We start from the raw sequence: 16166 nt of genomic DNA on the forward strand, positions 1-16166 counted from the left end.
AACGGGAAACAGCCGAGATCCCTGCCAGCCGCTGGCCTGCAGCTACTGAGCTCAGCCACTTTTTTTTTTATGCTCAGGCATTTTCTAACAAAGCATTTGTCCCTCTTGCACGCAGGAAATAAAAAGTCCGTATTTGCTATAACAACACTTGGCAATTCAGCTGAGTCAGGCTGTCAGACATTTGGGGCTATGTAATTGCTCGTCCCTCTGCTGCTCTGCAGAGAGCATTTCCAGGGGCCACGCGCCCGCCTGGCACGGACCGGCCGGTAATTGCGGAGCACTTACCAAAATTAGGACAGCCAAGCTCTTGGCTAATGCATAAAATGGTGGATTGACTGGGAAGCTGTGAATGACAAGTCCTTTTAGCATGCTGATAGCATAAATTTGCTTATTAAAGTAGCATAAAAATTGATTATAGTCTGAACATATACAGCTAGATTAAATTAAGGGAGGCGACACAAGCTGCAGTCGCACGCCAGCGGGATGCTAACGGCCCAGCTCGATGGCACACGCCTCAGCTCAGCGGCATGTCAGCTTGCTCACTGCCCAAGACACGTGCAATGCTATAATATAATTTATTATAATAAGAAGTACAGAGAGAGCAACCAAAAGGTTGCCATTTAACACACATTAGCTTAACTCAGTGCAACTACCAGCACTTAACGTTTCTTTTAAGTGTGTATTCCTGCAGCTGGTGGTCCAGAGGAGATTTTTTCATGGGCATGGACCCAAGTATCCAGCTGCTCTGCTGCTAGAACACCCCAGCCATTCACCAGGGGTGATAGCGAAGGACAAAGCAGCCTGAAAACATTCCCCATGCCCCCAAATGGGGGTTAGAGTGCTGATAAATTGCTTTCTATTTCTGAAAATACAATGCTCTTCCACAATGTGGGTCAATGTTATCTATTTTAAAGTAACCGCGCAGGGTTCTGAATTAATTTGAGCTAATCAAACGCTTCTGAGGAATTGGGTGCCACTTCACGTGGGCAGCAGAAGGGGGAATCAGGCCCACATTTCAGAAATAAGGTAACAGACAAAAAGCAGGAGAAAAGTTACTGCGACCACTGCAGCTCTCTCTACTATAACGCTGTAATTTCTCTGCCCTCCAAATAAAATTGGAGGGCAGGAACAGTTAAACATCAGGGGCTTTCATTTTCAAACACCTTTCCTTCTCTTTAACCACCGTGCAAAGGCCAGCAAAGCATACCAGTGCTCCGATCCAGCTTTGAGTCTAAATTTCCACTTGGCCATTACAGCACAAAAAATGCACTCTAGCAAAAGTCAAGAGGCTCCGTTCAGTCAAGCCAGGGAGATTTGCCAGATTTTCCCATTTCCTGCCTTTCATCAGATCTAACGTACACACAGCCCCAAACGCACCCCGAGTGTCTGGTTTGCGTCCAGCCAGAGCGTCTCGGCATCGCCTCCGGCCGTTACCTTCAAAAATAATCAAGGCACAATTTCATGCGAATACTTTAATTAATCAGCTACTGTGGAAAGGCTCTCTGCCACAGCAAAGCTGCCGGTTCCTTAGCTGTTTCCATCTCATTTCACAACACGATTAGCAGCAGCTCGATATGCAACACGATGTTAAAAATAATTAATAGCTCCAGAGCCTCACATTCGGGGTTTGCGACTTGGGCAGTTATCCTAACGGAGTTTAGGGCTCCTTTGCCAAATTTAATTTTCAGGACATCAATCACGGGCTTCAAAAGGAGACAGCCCAGCAGCGTGTGCTCGGAGAGCTAATGAGAGAAATTGTGGTATCAGGTGGCAGGGTGGAGAAAACGGCACGGGGAGGGAGGCTGAGCGCAGGCAGCCTCTGCCCCGCTGCCGCTGGGATGTGCTACGTGCCAGCAGCCACGGAAGGATCAGGAGAGCCAAGGATGAGAAGGACACATGGAGCCCCTTGTGATGTCCCCAGGCCGGGACAACGGGCTTCATAAAAACTTTGCACTGTTAAAAATTGAGCTTCTCCAGGCATGGGGTTTCTGCAGCCTCCCTGGGCGAACCGTACAAACTTCAAGATCTTGCCCTGGAGATGTTCAGTACTCCTCCTTTCCCCTCGTTAAAAACAGAAGATTAACAGTTTTAATTACAAGTATTTTCTTTATGTTAGGATATGCTGTTTCATGGGAACAATACTCAGCATCCTAAGAGTATCTTTCTACTCCTATGATATGGTTTCCATGACTTCTTCACATAGGTCTCACTTATTCAACTTTACTTGATCATCTTCCAGCTCCCTATAATTAAAAATAATTCCCCATAGCGAAAACTTAATATAAAAATGTACATTTCAAACGTGAGATGAAACTGCAAAAGCAATATCCCCAACCACAACTCAAAGCAGGAGGGCGTTAAGTGAGATAACGCTGGTGCCCAATCATGTGAATAGTGACCAGAGCAATAAGATGCTGGTGCTGCTGATGCCCTGGTGCTGAGCTGATGGGTTTTGGGGACACATGGGGCCACCAGCCCGTCCTGCAGCTCCCTCTATCACATTAGGCATTACTGGGGCCACAGGATGAGCATCCGAGCCCGGAGCTGCTCAGCGCTGCCCCGGCATGCTGCATGCCTTTCCTTATACAGGGTGCCGAGCTGCACGTCCTGCACAGGGACAAACCCTCGACTTGGCCAGCCACCAGCCTCAGCTGAACACCAGCACCTTGTCTGGAACGGCTGCTGCTCCCCAGCTCGGCTTGTAGCATCAGCCAAGGAGCCTGCTGCTGCTGGGGGTGAGAGCAGGCGGCTGCTTTCTGTTGGTTGGGTGGTGGTTTTTTTTGAAAGCAAGAACGAAATCAGGCCAGTCGCTCCCTGGAAATCCTATCTTCATTCCTGAGCCCTTCTGCCTTGCTCTCAGCCACACTGGGGTGGCTCGTGCTAGCCCCTGAGAAAGCAGAAAGGATCTGCAAGCCCCTCTTGGGGTAGTCCTGCCCCAGAGTAACAGAGATGCAGAGATTTTGGTGCTGTTACTGGAAGCTGGGAGCATCCCAGAACCTCACCTGACTCCAGAGCTGAGAACTAGCAAAGAAAAGGCCAGTGATGCTCTGTTTCCTAACAAAGCAGGGAGAGCTGAAAGCACTGCCAACCTCAGGCATAGAGAGCAAATCCAGGAGCTGCCAACCGAGAGCAAAGAGGAGAGGGACCGTGCTAAGGGAGGCACAGGCTGTGGAGCATCCTGGCACATCTGCTCCGCGTGGAGCTGTGCGTGGGACAGCCCTGCAGCCGGGCTGGGAGGGGAGAAAACTGGGAGAAAATGACATTTCCTGGTTTCAGATGTAGCCGGAGAGAGGCCCGCATCGAATTGACTGCACATGGCACGAAGCAGCGGCGGCTTGAGAACAGATTGAAAAATTTGTTCTGCTCAGGGTCAGCAATTCAGCAGGTGAGGTTGCAAGATGGATGCATGTGATTTTGCGATGGCTGCTTGGTGTGGTGCTCCTGGCACCAGGGAGGCTCCAGCCTGTCCCATTACCTCCTCACCCACTGCTGGCACGCACTGCGTCCACCAGCCCTCAGCTGAGCCCTCTTTCTACAGCCCAAAACAGACACAAAAAGGGGAATGTAAAGGAAACAGGGCCAAAGAGATCAAGTGGAGAACCTGGCTGCAAATTCCCTCTTGCTTGGGATGCAGAAGCACACTTCTAACCCAGGTGCACATCCATGAGGTTCAACACGAGTCCAACTGACCAGCAAGGTCTCTGGGACAAGGATCTCTCTCGTTACACACAGCAGTCAGCCAATAATGCAGAAAATGGCACCAAAGCAATCCGTGCTCAGTTTAGGACAGTTTAAAGCCGTGGCAGAAATGTTAACATTCTTCCTGGACAAAGAAGGAGCTCGGCAAACAGCTCCTATCATCTACCCGCACTGCTTATCTCTGTTCCTCACTCGTTTCTTCTATGATGGAAATAAATGGGTTGTACCAGGGAGCGATGTGAGGAACAGAGCCTTGTCCGCAGCCGGGCCACGAGACGCCTGTGCTCCGCTGTCATGAAGGATTTGCATGCATTTGTGAGCACATTAGCATGCAAGATTGGGAATCCCTCAAAAAGCAATCCTCTGCTCAGCTCGGATGTGAGGTCTGAAAAATAATGGGACAATTCCCTTGCATCGTGGTGCAGAGTTTTTTTGTTGTTTTTTCTTTTTTCCAGGATTGAGCCATCATTCTGATTGCAATCAGCCCTTTCGGCCAGTTGTATGTCACTAAACCACAATGCTTCATAGGAAAAGGGAGAGGCTGTGGATTTGGGGCAGCTCATGTGACCCCTGAGCCTCTTAACAAGGGCTTCTTAATGTCTCTGCCTGTTATCTCCTCCCTTCATTTGAGAGCTAATGAGGCATCCTCCCACCCCGAGAGAGCTCCAGCTACACAGACCCATCTCTCCAGATCCCACAGGCAAGGCAGACATTTGTCCTGGCTGAAAAACGAACGCAGCCCCTCACTCCTGCACCTCTCCTCCAGTAAGGGCAGCGCTCTCCCGTTTTACAGATGGGGAAGCTGAGGCACGGCAGCAGAGCTCTGCCCATGAATTCAGCATGGCAGGCTGAAAGAAGAGTCGCTGACTGGCAACCCACGTTGGGGCTGAAGCTCTGCATCCTCCTCCAACTCCTCGCACACCATATTTACATTACACATGACCCCGGGCAGCTGCCCAGAGGTACCCAGTGCCCACAGAACTCAGCTACGAAGTGGCATCTCTCTGGACAAAACGTTTCTGCCACTTCACACTCTTCTAGACCCACTTCAGCCAGGAAAAACAAACACAGCTATCAGCAGGAATGAATTGCAAAGACTTTGTGAGACCTGGGTTGAAAAGGAAGCTTAAAAAAAGCTTTTATCTGCAAAACTGGGGTGCACCAGGCTAATGGGGTTGTTAATTAGCCACACGCGTTTACAGTAGCAGCAATCCAAAGTCTGAGGACAAGGTGCCCTTGGTGGTCTCTAAGTACAGCTCGGTTGACCCTGGATGCTTGGATCAAGCAGTTGGCTTAAGAGATCACCATAAGGCAGCAGCAAGAGAGCAGGTAGCACAGTAATGCCACAAAGCCAAGGAAGGGAGAAATAATCCAGGAACCAAACTAGTCCTAGAGCTGCAGCTCCTCCTGATCTCAGTGCTGACAGCCAAGCATGCACAGGCTGCACACCTCCAGAAAGGCTTGCAGCACATTGCTTTATTTTATTTCCCTCCGACCTTTGTGGTGCCAACAGCAGCAATTGCTAAGGCACTCGGGCTGGTGTTGAAACTTTTATGACAAACCCCATTTCCACTCCTGGAAAAATTCTCCCCTCCTGGCTGAGCATTATCCATGCTCGGTTTCAGGCTGGAGACTAATTTTACTTTTAAGACTTGGTAAAAATCCTTTACCATTGCAGGATTTGCTGTTGCTTAATTAAGAAGGAAAAAGAACTACCCCCAGTATTGCCAATTTCAACAAAATCTGAGCAAAACCAGCCTAGGATGGTTTTCCACTTGGTCTGCCTTCAGGGTGAGTTGCAGAAGCAGGTGGAGCATCTGCGTGTGGGTCCCCACTGCTGCCCCCAGATCCTGCTCCCCTGGGGCATGGCCCATAGCAGGCTCCGGTTTTGGTGTCTGTCACCTTCAGCGCCACGTGGTGGACAAGAGCCAGCAACACACAAAGCTGGGCACCTCCACGATGAGACCAAGAAATTGGGGCAAAACAATACACAATGTACTGGGGGAAGAAAATAAAACCACCACCATCAAATCCCCAATCTGGGCTCTCTTTGTGCATTCCTAGACAGGCAGGGTAGCAGGACTGCATCCAAAGAGGTGGCCAGAGCTCTCAGCAGCACCACGGGACGGATCAAAACACACTAACCTGCCCATGCTCAGGTGCCACCTTGTGGCTACACCCAGCTGGAGGAGCTGGGGTGCTTTGTGGGAGGATTGTGGAGCCCAGGGGTGCCCCAGCTCTCTCCAGTAACACCAGTCCCCTCCTGAGCTGGGCGAGGGCCCCAGGGTGCTGAGCACACTCCTGATCCTGATCCAGGCTGCTCCCCTGAGCTGCAGCCCCGCCACTGACCACAACAGATCCAACACAAAGATGATTAAAATTAAGGAGTATAGAGAACGTGGCAGACCTCAGATGAAGTCTGGAGTTTTCAAGATACTTTGCAGAGGATGCAGCGCTTTTTTTTTTCCCCCGTAACACAGGTTACACAGGGGTGGGCTCCCTGCTAGCTGGTGCGAGCTGCAGACCAAACGAGGGAGAGAAGAGCAAGATGTGAGCCCCATCCCTGGCCAGGCAGGCCAGCAGGAGGGAAGGTGTCCAACAGGCTGCTCTGACACATCCTAAACGACGGAGGCAGCCTGCCAGCTCAGGCTCACATCTCAACGTATCTGTTTGTTGTTTTTTTTTTTTTTTTTCCCCCCTTAAAGGTCCAGCTCTTAGAATACAGAAATGAAAACAACCGCCTATTTTTTCCCAGTCACGGAGATGAAATGCAAGGCGTTAGTTTCCAAGTCAGAGAGCACAATAGGCTCAGTAACGACCCCAAAGCTGGTAGGGAAGCAATCCTTAAGACAATCTCATGATTTTGGGAAGGGAGCCCCAGGAAGGGGGCTGGGGACACCTGGAGGGGTTTGGTGTCCCCTGTGGCAGGACAAGCCCAGCCCCAGAGCTCAGCTCTGCCTGGCAGAGACCGAGCCCTCATGCTGGGCTTTGCTCAGCATCGCTCCCTGCCCAGCTGCCCAGCACTGCCTACACCACGGGTTATCTTGTTGGATTTTTAATTACATTGTTCAGCAGCTTTGCAGCCCAACGAGACACAGAGCTGCATCTCAATGGGTTTCTTTCCACCGCTTACCTGAAGGGAGAAAACTGCCTTCAACCTCAGGCTCTAGCAAGACACAGCCTCTACCTCTGGATCCAAAACCAGCTCTCCACAAGCCAGGGAGCAGCCCGGCTCTGCTCACCATGCAGATCCTCACAGTCCTGTCTGCGTAACACCAGTCCCTCCATGAGCAGGATTTATCTCCCCGTCCCTCTCCCTTCACCCACCAGTTCTATCTCCTCCAGTGGTCCCCGGCCAGCAGCGAGACTGGAGCAGGAGCTGCGACGTGCCCCAGGCTGTCTGTGCTGGCTAAAGGGACCTCACCCGCTCCCATTTGCAGCATGACAAGCAGAAACCAGGGGAGCAGCGAACCCCTTTCAATTTCAGCACATCCTAGGCCGCGTGTCCTAGAGGAAAAAACCTGACTGATAGGCAAAATGCTCAGACGCGGGATAAGCTACGCTCGAAATTGTAATTATTTCAATAGCTGAGGCTTAGACAGGGTTCCCCGAGAGAGGCAGTGCTGACCCAGTTGTGCAAGCAATCGCTGCCAGGCTGCTGTGTGTGTGTGTGCCGGCTCACCCCGAGCCGGGCTGCCACCAGCGAGCGCAGGAGGCTGGGTCGTTTTGTTCAGCTCCATCCGCCTGGTGTGAAACAAGCGGCAGGAGAAGATTAAAATGCAAAGGAAAACACAACCTGGTTAGCTGCAGATAGTTTTACTTGACAAATCTTTATCACGGGCTCAAGCCGGCACCCTTATAAACACAAGGCATCGATGTGAGATGTTCGAGTGCTCCCACAGCAGGTGAAAAAGTAGTGGAATAAAAATAAATCAGATAAGTTACAAGATGAGGGAGCTAAAACTGAAAGGATGACACTGCATCTGGTGCGAATAATTATTTTGGCATTATTCTGCCCAGTGCTAATCCTCAACAGCTCGAACAGATTCAATCACTGTTTAACCAAGGAATCATGACTACAAAACAAAGAGTAACTGGATTAAAATCTTTCCATGGTCACAGGTCACGTCTGTGTCACATCTGCTTAAAATGTTCCTCCAAGGAATAGAAAAAAAAAAAAGAAAGATTTGACTTTAGAAGATTGCATCGAAATACACAGCCTCCAGGTTTCAGTTCTAGCTTGGTTTATACTTAGGCATTCTGGCACTGAAAGGAAGGACGTATTATTACTTCAAAACTGTCTGTTCTCAGGAATCCAAACCCAGCACAATAAACATCTGACCAGTAATGTCATCATCCACAATACCAGCCTGCACACAGCCTGCTCAGAAAATGCCCAGAGAACCCAGGTTTCCTGAGGCTGCGCTTGCCAAAGCAATAAAATTAGCACTGAGAGATGAGGATTTTTTTAATACTTATTTAAAGCCAGCTGAGCCTTTCTGATTATTTTTAAAATGAAAAATCTGTTCGAGTGGCATCACCGCTGCTGACTTCCTGTGGCTGCAGTGGTGCAATGTAACCATTAACCTTTTACATCCATAAACAATGAGAACAGCTGAAAAAAAACCCACAGCCCCTCTCTAAAGGTCGCCACCAACTAACAGTGCGTGGAGCAAAGTTATCAGGCAGCTACGTGCATGCACAGAACAGCGCTCATCCCTCCTCCCTTCTGCTTTCCATTCCTCCCAAAAACACACGACGACTCCAAAGCTGTTGCGAAAAGGCAGCCTCTTACCTGTCCCCACCGACGACCGTGTTAGTTGTGACAGCTCGCTTTGGGCTGGCGAGCTGCTCCCCGGCACGCCGCGAGCGCCGCAGTGCAATAAAGCATCCTGGATGCTCGCAGAACAGCGCAACAGCCCGGCCGGGGCGACGGCGAGGCAGGCAGCAGGGCTCTGCTTGGAGCACTCAGAGCAGGCTCATGCTCAACGTGGTGTAGCAGCGGGGAAAATCACCCGTGGAAAACCACGCCGCTCCTGCCCCACGCATCAAGCTTTCGCTTCCATCGCCTCACTCAAATCGCAGCTCCTGGGGGGTGCCTCCCTCTCTGCTCCCAACCAGCTGAATCCAGCAGCCCCCGGAGCTGCCTTCCCCTCGGTGACCCTTGGCGGTGGTGCTGGGATGTCCGACTCGCTCTGCGAGCGCCGGGCACTAAGGAGCAGAGATGCAGCCCGCCGAGAAGAACTGCGGGAGCGGCGCGGGGCTCTGCTGTTGCATTGCTCTCCTCTGCTGCATGCTAATGAGCAATGATGTCAGCCAGCCAAAGGCACCGCATCCGGACCGTGCGCCGCCACGCCACGGCCACCCTCGCATCAATTTACATGGCAATCAGCCCGCACCTATAAATCAATAAGCCCTGCGGGCTGCTTTGGGAAAGGGAGAGCAAATCCTTCCCTCTGGCTCACATGTGCGCCTTTCAAAGAGTTGGCTCCGCACCAGCCGCCCAAATTGAATGGTGTGAGGATGCTAATTATCCTTCCCCAACCATCCTCTCATTTGATGCTGACCCAATCGCAACTTGCTGTCAAACTTAAGGCACGGCTTCGTAGGTAAGCGGGCTATTACAGCAATGATCTGCTGGCTCTGAGCAACGGATCATTTTTCTCCTGGCTTTCAGTGCCCTCTTAATTATTTTCTGCAGTCACTCGCTACGATTCCCCACTGGTTTTTCAGACGCAGCCTGTTTGCGCACCAGCAGGGCTAAACATTCTGGGAAACGTGAGTTATTAGTGTGGCGCTTCGGCTGCCGCATATTTTAATGCGTTTTCTCTGCTACAGCCCCCAGAGATGCCCCGTTCACACCTTTTCTGAGCGCCTCGGGCAGGCGCTGCAGCCCCTGGGAGCAGCTGCCCCAGCGGGGATGCTGAAGCCTCGTGCCCTGTGGGGGAAAAGCAAAGGCACGGAGGGATGGAGCTCCGCTGCTGGGAGCTCTCAGCTCGTTGCTTGGGAATAAGGTCGCAAACGAACCTGTGGTGTTTGCAGAGTGAAATTTGAAAACCTCATTTCCGGGTTTTGGGATGATAAAAGAGGCAAATAAAACGTTCCCAATGTGTATTGTTTCCACGGCGTGCTACTCGCTTCCAGGGCCTAGCTCCAGCTCTGCGAGCCCTCGCTTTTGGCAACGCTAACCGTGTTTACAGAACACAGACGGGTGCAGAAACTACAGCTGCGAGTCTTCCTCCAGCCTAAAAATGCCTTAAATTATCATTATTAAGGTCATAAATTAGGTTTCATTACAGAGCATTATGCTCCAAGTACGCAGGGCGAGCCCTTCAGCTGGGACACCCAGCGCAGCGCCGCCCAACTTGCCCGGCACAGCACAAGGCACAGGACAGACAGACAGACAGACAGGGGAAGTGCAGAGCCCTCACCTGGCTCAGGCACCACGTTAGACGAAGGGCAATATTCGTGGCCATTAATTAATTAATTAACACTTTCTTACTCCCCTCTCTTTCTGAATCAGAAGCAGCAAGTGCAGGAGCTGATCTCTGAATCTGTTCCTGTGCCCAGCCGGGTCAAAGCTTCCCCTGGTGGCAGCAGCATCACCACCACCTCTGCTGAGCGATGCCGAGGAAGATCTCCTCCAACCACACTTGCAGAAAAAAAGCCCCCCCTGCCCTCCAGCCTCCTAAACTGGCATATTTTGTCCCCTCCAGCTTTCACCGGCATTGCAAGCAGGCTGTCAGCTCACCTCTGTCTGCTGAGCGTGCCAAGGCCCCAGGATGACGTATTTTCCTCTTAACTTCAGAACATGTTAATTAAAATACAAAGGAAGTGAGACAAAACCGAACGGGGCAAAAGCAAATAAAGAAGGCTGCTTGTAAAATGATAATGTAGAGCAGAAACTCTGCAGAGCAGAAATTACCCGTGTTTACTGTAACAGCCTTCCCTGGAAATACGTTGTTAAAAGCACACAGCAGTAATAGGGGCTGCGGCTAGCACAAAGAACGCGCACCACTCAACATGACAGGTCCTGTAGGTGCTAATTTTCACTGAATACATGAGTAAAACGCCTGCCTTTATCTGCATTAACTTCCGAGGAGCGAAGGCCCCGAGCTATAAACACTCGGGAGCAAGGCGTCAATTAGTGCACTGAGTGCCACTCGAGCAGAAGCCCCTCCGGCAGGGTGCGAGCTCTGAGCCCACTTCTCATACACGTGCTCCGTGCCACTTGCTCTGCAGTAGCTTGGACACCCCAGAATCAGCCTGGCACAGCCCCGAGGGCAGCGAGATGGAGGTGCGAGCCCCAGGCACCCAACTGGGTGTCCTACAGCAGAGCTGAGTCCTGCAGCACATTTTGCTTGGCTGTCTTGGCCAACTGGGTCATCCCAAAGGAAGGGATCTCAGCAGAAACTGCAAACTTTTAAGTGTAAGTTGATTCACAAAGAAGCTGCAGGCTTTTAAGTTGATGCACTGAGATGAAAGGCGGGTGAGAATCATGAGCTGATGTAAAGGATCAGCCACGCCACTGCTTACAGCATCTCAGCTGCATGGCTACGAGCGAGAGCGCGGTGTCTCCGAACAGCGAGCCTAATCAGTTCCTGGCAGACTTCCTGCTGTGATACTCACAGGCCTAAATATCCCCAAAATCCAATGAACGGGCTATTCTGGGACAAGAAATCAGATTAGAAGATGCCACTTGTGGACACACAACTGTCTTTGGAAAGTGGAAATGAGCCTTCCTGCTCTGAGAGCTGCCAGCGCGTTGGCAATTGCTCCGTATTACTGCTACCTACTCAGTGCCTGTGAAAAGGTCATGTGTTGGAATAACTCCAGAAGGCACGCAGTATTTCTTGATGGATGCCGCACATTACGCAGGTGAAATGGGTGTTTCATTAAGCAGCAAGGTGAGGACTGAGCCGGCGGAGTGTATTTCTGAAGGTCACATGAAGGACTTGCATCATTACAGGGATGGATGCTGACAACTACCCGCAGGGAAGCGAATACTCTGAACAACCTGAGGTAAAGCCTGAGCTACTGAAATAGAAAAGCAATTGCATCAGAGCAGGAAGCCATGCTCAGGTTCAGAAGTATGTGATGGCCAGCTCTGCTCATAACCACAGCCACTTCTTTCTGCCTTTTGCTCCAGGTTTTAAAGGCAAAGACCCAAGCTTTAAACTTTCTGACATTTGCACAAACTCAACCCTACAGCTGGTATGAAAAGTCGCTGTAAAAGAGCTCGCATCTTTCAAGTGCTGTCTTCTTTATCACCTTGGCGTATCGATCAGCCGCCAGGCTCCACGTGATGCTGTTTGTGATCACAGCGAGCTACAAGGCACGGCCACGTGCAGCCACAGCAGCCTGGCACCCTCAAGGTCACCGGCTGCTAAACCTGATGGATGTCAGGTCAAGTTGCCTTTCTGAATTATTTAGTGAACATCTTCTGCTTGTCAGGGACGTGCTACCATAGGATGCTGTGCAGGCTCCAGCTTCTGCCGTCCCTGAAAGCTGCCTGTGGGACAAAGGCTGTCACCCCCTGCGCTTCTGGGCTGCTCAGGGACGGAGACACAGCAGGTCAGCAGTTCCCCTTCGCCAAGCCTGGCTTTGTGCACAACAACAGCTTATTTTCCCACCTCTTTCTACCCACAGAAATGCAGAACTGGATATGCACGGTGTTCTTTTTCCCCTCCGTTCCCACACTCGCCCTGTAATTTGCACAGCAATCTCTGCTCTCCCAGCCAGTGCTGGCTCCGACGCCAGGACGGGCTGTGCTCCGCGCAATCCCAGCATGTTGCCTGGGGCTGGGGACATCTGGGGCACGAGCAGGGACACTGTTGGGACTTCACACCCAAGGCCGCAGGGCAGCAGAGCAAGAAGCTCTGCAAACACTGGATACCTCTCAGTGCCAGAACTGCGGATGCCTCATCTCCAAAAAAACTCTGAGCAAAAACGGGGTAGAGGCAAAGGAACTAGCATCCCATGCAGAGCGTTAATCCCAAACCCCAGCCTGCTCGGCTCTTCCCCAGGACTGCCGTTCGTACCTTCACGTGGCTGCTGCCATGCGCGAGACAGACACGTTCCTCCTGCTGTTCCTGCTGCTGCGCTTCACTTATTTTTGGCAGACGCACGGGTAAGGATCCGTGCTGTCAGTCTGCAAGGAGGAATTTAGCTTTTAAAACCGTATCGAGCCCGGCAGCAGACGACACAGAAGGGGAGGTAGAGCCTGTAAGCACCACAGACGATTTCAGACAGCCATCGGTGCTCCTTGCTAATTCAGCCAGCGAGACAGACCCGACCCTCACCCTGCACATGCAGCCCACGTGCCCTGGCACCCCTGGACCACACAAACCTGCGATTTCAGGTGGTGAAAGGTGGGAGGACCTGGCACTGTGCACACACAGCCCAGCGAGCACACAGCCTGGGTGCACACACGCCGACAGCGCGCCCCGGTACCAGAGCTGCAGGCTGGGTTTCCATCCATCGCTGTATTCCACCCCCCTCTTTTTTTTTTTAATCACCTTAATGCAAGAAGCTTTACACAGCTTAACAACAAAAAGGCTTTTCATAGCCTCTGGCTTGAACTCTGCACTACTACGTTTTTTACTTTTGTATGTTAAAATCAAATTTGTAACAGAATGTGAACAACAATCTGCATGCTCATGTTTTGTTTCTTCCCCTTTGCCAGCCTGACTGCATTCTCATCTGAAGGCTTTTTAATAGTGTCCCTTAATAATGTCTACAAAAACCTCATTAGAGCACTGCATTGAAACTTAAGCTAAATCAACTCAAAGCACTATTTTTTAATTAAATATTTTTCTTGGGGCCTTTCCACAAACAATAAAGCACTCAGTGAAAATATGCTACGAAGGAAATCCATAAATCTTCAGCTTATCTTGCGGTGCATTTTCCAAAGATCTAAACCTTTGATCGGTTCCACAAATTAATTTTCCATTTACAAAAAAGAGAAGATGTGTGTACAGGATAACCCTGCGCTACCACGTACCTCAGCAGCAGCTCAGGGCTCCCTCGCTGCAGCCCTTCTCTCTACCTGACACTGCCAGGGTCGCTGTCATTGCAGATGATTTTTTATTTATTTATTTTTGCTTCAAACCTGTCTGATAAGGCGTTTTGGGTCAGCAGTTGTGCCCTGAGGGTTTCATGTCTTTGCTCACAGCGCTCCCTCAGCATCATGCATGAGAAGGCTCTGCCTCCGCCCGCTCCCCCCAAAACCCCATTATCGCAGTGTTTTCCTTTCCTTGCACGTTCAACCATCTCCGTGCTCAGCAGTGAGTCTTGAGCCAGCCCAGGGCCATGCCCAAGCAACACGAGCAGGGTTTGTACCCACCAGACCCCAACCGTGCCAGCGTTCCCTGGCTGGCAGCTGGATTTTGGCACTGCCCCTTGCCCCAGGCAGCATGCGTTGGCCAAACTGCCCCAAAAAAACAGTGGTTTAAGCTAGCTGTGTTTCTGCTCTGACATGGCCAGATAGGAGTGCTTGCTCTTTGGCAGTTAAGAGAAGAGACCTGCTTGGTCCCCAGCTGCATTAAATGCAGCGAGGTAACGCCAGCACATTTTAGATTCATCTCCTGCTCCTGTAACATATCACACGTCTGGGAGGAGAACGTGTGTTTGTCTCAAACATAAATGGGCTTTCATGATGCCTGCGAGTCTTTTACATTTCCAAGTGTATCTGCAAATGCAGGGAGATTGCCTGTGGTCAGGAACGCGGTGGGTCCTCACGTTGGGTAATGAACAGCCTCTTTAATGCTCAATGGGAAGAGAGGTGCCAAAATGGGTTTTGATTTCCTACCCTGATGTTAAATTAAAAAAAATGAATAATTAAAATATTGGCAGCTCAACTTAATTTCACTGTCCCCAGCCCATTCTGGACCATAACCCCCATGCACCCTGCCTGGAGTGCACGGGGCAGGTCAATACCTTTTGGGATACTGCAAGGCTTACAGCCTGCCTGCCCTGGTAGGAAGGCTGGATGAAGCCCACGTGTCCCTGAGGCAGGCTGGCACGGGATGCAAATGACAATAGTTGTTTGCTATCCTTCCCTTTGTTTTAATTAGGAACAACAATTTGTTATCGTGGCTTGACATTTGCTCACACTCAGGAATAAATTGTTTCCTCAAATGATACGCTGAGATTACAACGGGTTTTGCGTGTTTGTATTGGTTTTAGTAGCTCATAACAAACCATGAAATTCATTACTCTTGCCACAAGCACCCATGAGATATGCCAACCAGGGTGTGATTTATACAGAGCTCGACTCACTGAAATTAAAAGGTTTTAGTGTTGCCTGCAAGAACTCAAAGATTCAAAATTTTATACAGCTCAGTTACAAAAAGTCTCGGGTTCAACCTATTCCATTGTTTTATCTGCCTAAGGAGCCTGAGCATTAAAGTCAGGGTAAAAACAATTCACTAGATATTAATTAAGTGTAAAATTTGAACAGTCTTTTTTGCGATAGGCCTTCCAGCCTGCAAGTTACTTCATTATCTTCTTTAACTGCTTAGATGCTATGTACAGGAAGGTACTTAACGGCAAAACTTCTCCGCTACGAGATAATTCAGCAACAACACTGAAAGAAATCACTGGAAACAGCCCGTGCCTCGGCATCCTTAGCAGAAAAGGCCTGTCAGTCATCTCCCAGCCTCGTTCCTCAATGCCACGTCAAGCCTCGTACATCAAGCACAATACACAAATCGCCAGCCCCATCAAGACCATTAGAGCTGCTCAGCCCGTCACGGAAAGGTCAGGCTGGCGCTGGCGGCGTGGGATCAATCACAGCTCTCATCAAAGGCAGCCACGGCCAAGCCCGCGAGAGCACGCAGCTGGAAACCCCAATCCCCCCCTTTTCTAAGCTGTCATCTTCTAAACCGTTTTCCCTTATTGTAAAACACGGCCCAGCTTTTATCTTATCGCAATCTACAGGGAAAGGCAACTAAACCAGCTGCCGAACAAGCTGGGGAGAGCAGGACTCCAAGGGAGGGATTACGACCGTATCAGCCTGGGTCGAGCAGGGACATGGCCCTAACTCCAGCGCAGCTCCCTGGGAGGCTGTGGGGTCCCAGCTCTCCTCACTGCCCCTTGAGATGCACACAAGTAACACACAGCCCTTACTCCAATCACCCTTGTGCTGCTAAGCCTGGACTTCCAGATGGCGTGTCCCAAGCAGGAGGTGTCCTTGGAGCATCCCTCCACGCCTTGTCCCCACTCGCCCTATATAACAGACTAGAGAAAGGTCAAAGCCACCTTGCAAGGAGGTGCCGGCTGATGCCACGATGGCAACAACGAGGCACAGAGTGCAGATGTCCCCAGCCAGGGGACAGCACGAGTGCCCTACACTCGTGCAGGAGCAATGGGAAGGCACAAATATCACTGTGCCGTGGTCCCCAGATGGGAACCTTGGGTGCAGGGCTTGAGGGCACTACCAGCACTGGCTCACCACGGCAGTAAAA

This window comes from Netta rufina (assembly GCF_964035555.1).
Source record: "Netta rufina genome assembly, chromosome: 10".
NCBI classification, from domain to species: domain Eukaryota; kingdom Metazoa; phylum Chordata; class Aves; order Anseriformes; family Anatidae; genus Netta; species Netta rufina.